Below are 7736 nucleotides of genomic sequence, written 5' to 3' on the forward strand. Positions count from 1 at the left end.
ATTTGGGTAAAGTAGTTGTCTCTAATGTGTTCATATTTGCTGCAGTGTGTGAGGAAGTGCAGCTCGTCCTCTACGAGTCTCTCTGTGCAGTGAGGACACAGTCGGAGCTCTCTCTCTCTCCAGCTGTGTTTGTGTCGGCCCGTCTCCACACACACACACACACACACACACACACACACACTCTCTGTGCAGTGAGGACACAGTCGGAGCTCTCTCTCTCTCCAGCTGTGTTTGTGTCGGCCCGTCTCCACACACACACACACACACACACACACACACACACACACACACACACACTCTCTCTCTCCAGCTGTGTTTGTGTCGGCCCGTCTCCACACACACACACACACACACACACACACACACACACACACACACACACACTCTCTGTGCAGTGAGGACACAGTCGGAGCTCTCTCTCTCTCCAGCTGTGTTTGTGTCGGCTCGTCTCCACACACACACACACACACACACACACACACACACACACACACACACACTCTCTCTCTCCAGCTGTGTTTGTGTCGGCCCGTCTCCACACACAGACGGTGATCACTCAGACGATACTTCGTCAGGAGCTTTCTCTTACTATAGTCTTTAATTTTGATCAAGTAAGGTGCCAATTGATAGCCAGTCTTTAATCTATAGAAGTATTTTAATTTGTTAATTTGTTCTACTTTGACCTGCCAATCATAGATGTATTCTTCCTGGGTTAGTTTTACAATTTCTTTAACTTTTGCGTGTCTTAATTGAATGGTTGAGCTGAGTTGGTGTTTTTCCACTAAATAGTGCGTGGGGTCACTCTCTGGGTGTCCTGTCCTGTACATAAGAGCGCAGTGATGGTAATCATCTGTCCGTGTGTCTGATAGATGGAACCAGAACTTGGCTGTTCTCTTCTGGATCTCTGCTAGAAGAGGGAATCTGCCCAGTTCTGCCCTGCAGCCGAGACTAGGGGCGTTTCTGTGAAGTCCCAGGATGTTCTTGCAGAACTCCAGGTGGAACATTTCAGTGGGTCTTTTATCCCACGATGTGTAGTTTAATTTAAATTTGGGGCCCCAGATCTCACAACCGTATAGAAGAATGGGTTTGATGATGCTGTCGAAGATTTTGAGCCATAATTTAATAGGTGGGTTGAATTTGAACAAAGATTTTCTAATAGTGTAATAAGCCCTGCGTGCCTTATCAGTCAGATGTTTTATTGCCAGGTCAAACTGACCAGAAGCTGAGATAGTGAGACCCAAATAATTATAACACGTCACATGATTAAGAAGTGTTCCCCCGATTGTGAAACTATATTTTTTGTCAGTAAGCCGAGGTTTTTTCTGAAAGATGATAATTTTGGATTTCTCCATGTTTATTGGTAAGGCCCAGTCTCTACTGTAATCTTCTAAAAGCGAGAGGCTTTGGTGTAGCCCCTCTTCATGAGGTGACAAGAGCAGAAGATCGTCAGCGTACAGGAGACATTTGATTTCTCTGCCCTCGAGGGTCAGACCAGGGCAAGGGGACTTCTCAAGTGCTGATGCCAGTTCATTAATATAGATATTAAACAGAGTCGGGCTGAGGCTACAGCCTTGACGCACTCCTTTGTTCTGACTGAAATAATCAGTACGTCTGTCGTTGATCTTGACACAGCATTTGTTCCCGTTGTATATGTCCTTTATGATGTCATATGTCTTTCCTCCTATTCCGCTCTGAATCAGTTTTAGAAAAAGTCCATTGTGCCATACCGAATCAAAGGCTTTTTTAAAATCAATGAAGCAGCCAAATATTTTTCCTTGTTTTGTTTGATGAACATATTTTTCTATGAGTGTGTGGCGTGTGTAAATGTGATTTGAAGTTCTCTGTTTTGGCATAAATCCAATTTGACAATTGTTTAAAATCTTGTGTTCTTGGATGAACTGAATTAATCTCTCATTGATGATGGAGCAGAATAGTTTTCCGAGGTTACTGCTCACTGTGATGCCTCTATAATTATTTGGGTCATACTTTTCACCTTGTTTAAAAATCGGGGTTATCACGTTCTCTTTCCAGATCTCAGGAAAGTGTCCAGATTTTAATAAGAGATTGAATAATGTTAGGATAGCAAGTCTCAGTTTGGGGCTGCTGTGTTTCAGCATTTCATTAGAAATTCCATCTAAGCCACTTGATTTCTTATTTTTGAGGGATTTCATCTTCTCTGTCAGTTCAGTTAATTCTATGGGCTTGTCTAAATGATTGAGCTGCTCTTTTCTCGTGTATTCCAGGTTATTTAGTTGGGAGGTCAGATGTTTTTGGGCGAGGGTTGGTTCGTTTAGAGAATAGAGTTTTCTGAAATGTTCAGTCCAGATGTTTGGGTCATAGATGGGAAGGTGTTTGGCCTCTTTGGATTTATCTAAATTATTCCATAAATCCCAAAAAGAATTTTGATCGATTGCTTCTTCAATTTTGTTTATTTTAATTTTTATGTGGTCCGTTTTCTTCTGTATTAATAGTGACTTGTATAGTTTGAGCATTTCTTGATATGTGGCTCGTATTTGTTGGTTTGCAGGGTCTCTGTGTTTTTTATTTGATAATGATCTTAATTCTTTTCTTAGTTTTTGACAATCTTTATCAAACCAAGCATCTTTAGCGATTTCTTTTTTACATCGGTAATTTGTTCTTTTTCTGAGGGCTTTTCTGACCACTGTAGAAAAGATTTGAGTTAACTGTTTAGTTGCTAAATTGATACTTCTCTTCTCTACACTAAATGTAGTCAGGAGAAATGAGTCTATCATGTTCTCAGCGTGGGTGCTGTGGAGCGCAGCTTCATACTGGGCAGGACTGTCTTTACTCCATATAAATTTGGGGGGGAGCGGATATAATTGAACTTTCTGTTCAGAAGATGGCAGATGATTCCCTGACCTGTTGAGACTGAGGACTATGTGACTGTGGTCTGATAATGGCAGCTGTGGCATCACTGTGAAATAGTTGATCTGACTCTGGTCTAGATCTGTGATGGCGTAATCTACTGTGCTGCTGCCCAGATGTGAGCTGTATGTACATCGGCCCAGAGAGTCACCCGTCATTCTGCCATTCACTATGTACAGGCCCAGGCTTTTGCAGAGCTGCAGGACTTGTTTTCCATGTCTGTTAATCGTGTTGTCATAATTCTGGCGTGTTTTGGTAAAACCTTTTTGCTGATGATGAAGTGAACTGTTAATATATTTGTCCCCATCAGAGCTGATGTAGTCCTGTTCCTTCCCCGTTCTGGCGTTCAGATCCCCCATTAATAGAACTGAACCTCTAGACTGGAAGTAATTGATCTCTGATTGTAGGGTTGAGAAGATGTCTTCATTATAATAAGGCGACTCATATGGGGGGATATATGTGGAACACAGGTACAGGTCCTCATCTAAACACAAAATCTCTTTTTGAATTTTTATCCAAATGTGTGTTTTTCCCTTTTTCATGGGCTGAATATACTGCCACAGATGGTGTTTAAACCAGACTCTGATTCCTCCTGAATCTCTTCCGTTTCTAACATCAGGCTGTTTGATTGAGGGGATGCGCAGCTCTCTGTAGTGTGAGGGGGGGAGGTTTGAGAGTCTAAACGACTCCATGTCTCAAGTAAAATAATTATGTCTGAACTATGTACAGCGTTAATAAAATCAGGATTGGTACTTTTCTCTCCAAAAGCTGAAGAGAACATTCCTTGAATATTATAACTAGTTATTTTAAACGATGACATTGGGAAGTATTGCATTTACCAGAATAATGTATGAATTCATGAACAAATCATGTTTTAAAATATAAATTCATCAATTAAAAAAAAAAAAAAAAAAAAAAAAGCAAAGAGGATATATATATATATATAAACATACACACATATATATATATATATATATATATATATATATATACATATATATATATATACATATATATAAACACATCACGAGTGAATGAGTTTTACAATTGTCAAATTTGAAAGTAAACAAGTAGAAATAAGTGGAATAAAAGTAATTAAGAAGTAATGATGATTTTTAACTCCAGACACACTGTAAGTAGTTAAGCTAGTAGGTTGTCACAGATCATTTTCAGCATGTTTTTGATCTGGATCAGGTCTCTGGAGTCTGTTCTAGCTCGTCCTGCTGCTACAGCGGCGTAGCTGTCTGACTGAAGCACTCTTACCCTCTCCTCGTGATCACCGAGCGTCTTCGGAGGGGGGCGCAGGGCTGTCTCCTTGATGCTCTTAGCAAACAGTCTCATTCCCTCTCGATGGATGTGGATGTGGTCATATAGATGCTCATGGGTGATGCGCTGATGGTCAGCTATGTGGACATTTGTCATTGAAGCACAGATTCCAGCTATCTTCTCATTGATGGAGTTGATGATGTTTTGTGGCACGTCTCTGCGAGGTAGAAGGGTCGAGATGATGATTTTGGCTCTGGGGTAGATCCTGCTAGCTGTTTGCACTACGTTGGTCAGGGCTTTAGTGACATCTATGTTTCTAGCACTGAGGTCGTTTGTCCCGGTGTGGAGAATGATGTGTGACGGTGCACCGAACCCACCGTCTCGCAGCAGCCTCACAGCTGAGTGTGACGTGGGACACCAGAACTTCTTCACAGATCTCCCCGGAAACAGTCGTCTGGGGTCGAGATGATGGCCGTTGGAATCACAGAGTATAATGATGTTGTCTTGACTCTTCTGTTCTCTGCTGGTGCTCCTGAATGGTGCAGGTGGAGGACTCTGTGTACTGCTGCTGCTCTCTTTCCTCTTGAGCTTGTGAGCGGTTGCAGGAGTGAAGGAGCTCTGAGACGGTGAGCTGACACACTGCTGCTGTTGAGTGGTGTTTGTGCTGTGTGTTTGGGTGCTGACACTCTCTTGGTGTTGTCTTGTGTGGAGCTGGTTTCTGGTCTCCTCCAGCAGTCTCTCCAGTGTGTGGCTGTGTTGTTCTCTTCTCTCACCCTCCTCAGCTCTTGGTGCAGCTCTTGATTGTCCTCCTCCAGTTGTTTTACAGCAGAGCAGAGCTGCTGTATTTGTTGCACACTGTGGTGGCTGGTCAGGTTTAGCAGATGATGGAGGCTGTTGGTAGTTTCCTCTTTAAACAGACAGAAGTGCTGCTCCAGCTCAGCGATGTTATCTCTCAAAGCCTTGATCTTAGGAGACGCAGGAGTGCTGGAGTGTCTGTGTGTTTGAGGAGTTCCTGAGCTGCTGTCAGAGATGGTAACGGAGCTGGTGCTGGGCACTGTGTGGCTCTTCATTTCAGGATCTTGTTTTATCTTCTGAACCTGGTGTTTAAGGTTTCTGAAGCTCCTCTGGAATTCACTGAGGCTGGTTTCTGCTCCCTGGACCATGACTGTGCCATTATGGTAAAGATTCACAGTCAGCTTTGTGTCGTTCTCTCCTTCCAGAGTGAGTTGTCTGCCTTTGCTGATGCCTCCTTTCCTCACACATGTCATGTTTGAGCAGAGGACGGTGTGCCAGGATGATGTCTGTTCAGTGAAGAACAGCAGGTTACACAGCACTCTGCTGTTTTCTGCTCCACTGTAGTCAGATAGCAGAATCTCTGGGTTCTCCCTCAGCATAATCTCTTTCATCTTTTTCTTGTCTTTTGTAGATTTAATTTCTGCTGGATAGATTATCTCCAACTCCTCTTCATTTTTGAAAAATGCCTCTGCTTTAGTGAGGCCCATGTTGTTCTAACTGAACTAACTGTCACAGAATGTCAGCTTGGCTAACAGTTAACTGCTACAGTGACTTTATATGTCGTTTTTAGTTGATGACAATCTTTTTAAGAGGTCTTACCTTAGAAATCTTCTGCCTCTATTGTTCACAAATAAATGTCCAATTAACTAATTATGATTTGGTTCATGAAAAAATCCATTATCTGGCAAAAATGATGTTGAAATCAGGAGCTGGTATTTCTGCTGCCAACTGCCATCGTAACCGTGGTAACTCTCTCTCTCTCTCTCTCTCTCCCTCTCTCTCTCTCTCTCTCTCTCTCTCTCCCTCTCTCTCCCTCTCTCTCTCTCTCTCTCTCTCTCTCTCTCTCACTCTCTCTCTCTCTCTCTCTCTCTCTCTCTCTCTCTCTCTCTCTCGCATTGATTACTCAGAGTCTGATCCAACCCGTTTGGCGGAGGCGCGGAGAGCGCGCGAGTCATGACTAACAATTCATTTATTAGAGATTAGAGATTTAATTATCAAATGGCGGATTCGCAAATGATCGCTTTACATTAGGCAGGCAATTATACAATAATGATATTAAATAGTGAGGCAAAATCGGCTGTCAGGCCACCGGGAATTGTCCCGGTTCTCCCGGTGTCCAGTCCGCGCCTGATTTCCACAGACACGCAGAATGTGCAGGAGTCATATATTGCATTTTTGGGGCTTAATATTCACAGACACTAGTCCATGTCATGTTTTGATGTTTGATAAGTAACTGTAATTTAATTACTCTTTTTTTCTTAGTAACTGTAACTAATTACAGTTACATTAATTTTGTAATTAAATTACGTAACGCCGTTACATGTAACTAGTTACTCCCCAACACTGCATTCATGGGTCGTATCTGATCTGTGTCACATGGGGGGGGGGGGACACGTTTAGTGTAACTGGCCACAGTGTCCTCCTCTGAGGACCCTTCTGTTGTACAGTCAAAAACAATAGAAACTAAGAAAATGGGTGATTGTTCTTTCTCCGTATTAAAGTGTGTGTGTGTGGATGACCTTAGGTCTGACTGAACGTTACATAACCTGAGAATAAGAATAGGATAAAGGTGCGTGTACACCATAAAGCGATCTGAGTCGAAGTGGTTTTAGAGTTTGGGTTCCCTCATCAGGGAGATAAACCGGCTCCAGGAGGGTGGCACACACACACACACGGTGATGAACCGCAGAGCCTCACTGATGGAGAGCGTGTGCTCTTAAACACGAGCAGTGGAGGCACGTTCTGATGACTTCCACAGGAATCCTGAGCTCTTCAGAAGGAGAGTGAGATCCAGCTGAACTCAGGAGTGAGATGTGCTTGTGTTCTGCAGAGCTTCAGCGAACCCTTGACAGATAAAACAGACTTTACTGGACATCCTTCTCTGTATCTTGTGTAAAACATACAAACATATTCAGTTTAACATCACAGTTTTCTTCAGCAAGGATAGACCAGAGTAACTAACAACTATTCATTGGGTACAGTGCATAATTCACTTTCCAAACCAATTCCAGATTAAGCAACACACTGTGCTGAAAATAGGAAGAGCGAACATCAGTGGATGATGCTGTACATTGACCCATGCATTCATAAAAACAGCAGAGCTCTTAATAGTTAAGGGTGTATCACACACAGCAGTCATTAAGTGTATAGAGTCACTTTTGTGTGAACGCATGTAAAGATTCCCATTCCTGAGCCGGTTTGGTCAGTCTGAGTGCTTGTTCACACTTGTTTCTCAAGATTGAAGGACTGGGATCAGTGCAGAAGCGTGTGGTCTGTCTTCCACACATGATAAACTGTTCCTGAGTGGGGCTACTGAAGGATAAATCACCTCCACAAGAGACTAACCTTATCCTTCCGTCCATAAAACCTGATCCCTGTCCAGTCATCACCTGCTGTCTACTACAAGTGTAAATTCAGCATTTCATTTCCCTTATTTTCTGTTTCATTAATCAGTTTTATTATAGGATGACACAGAATCTATCCCATAGTGTCCACCCAGGGCTAATAGCATCTGTTCTGCTTCTGTGCTGTTTGTATCTTGATCAAGGTTGTGAGAACTGTGGTATCTG

This window comes from Carassius carassius, chromosome 25, assembly GCF_963082965.1.
Source record: "Carassius carassius chromosome 25, fCarCar2.1, whole genome shotgun sequence".
In the NCBI taxonomy this organism is placed as follows: domain Eukaryota; kingdom Metazoa; phylum Chordata; class Actinopteri; order Cypriniformes; family Cyprinidae; genus Carassius; species Carassius carassius.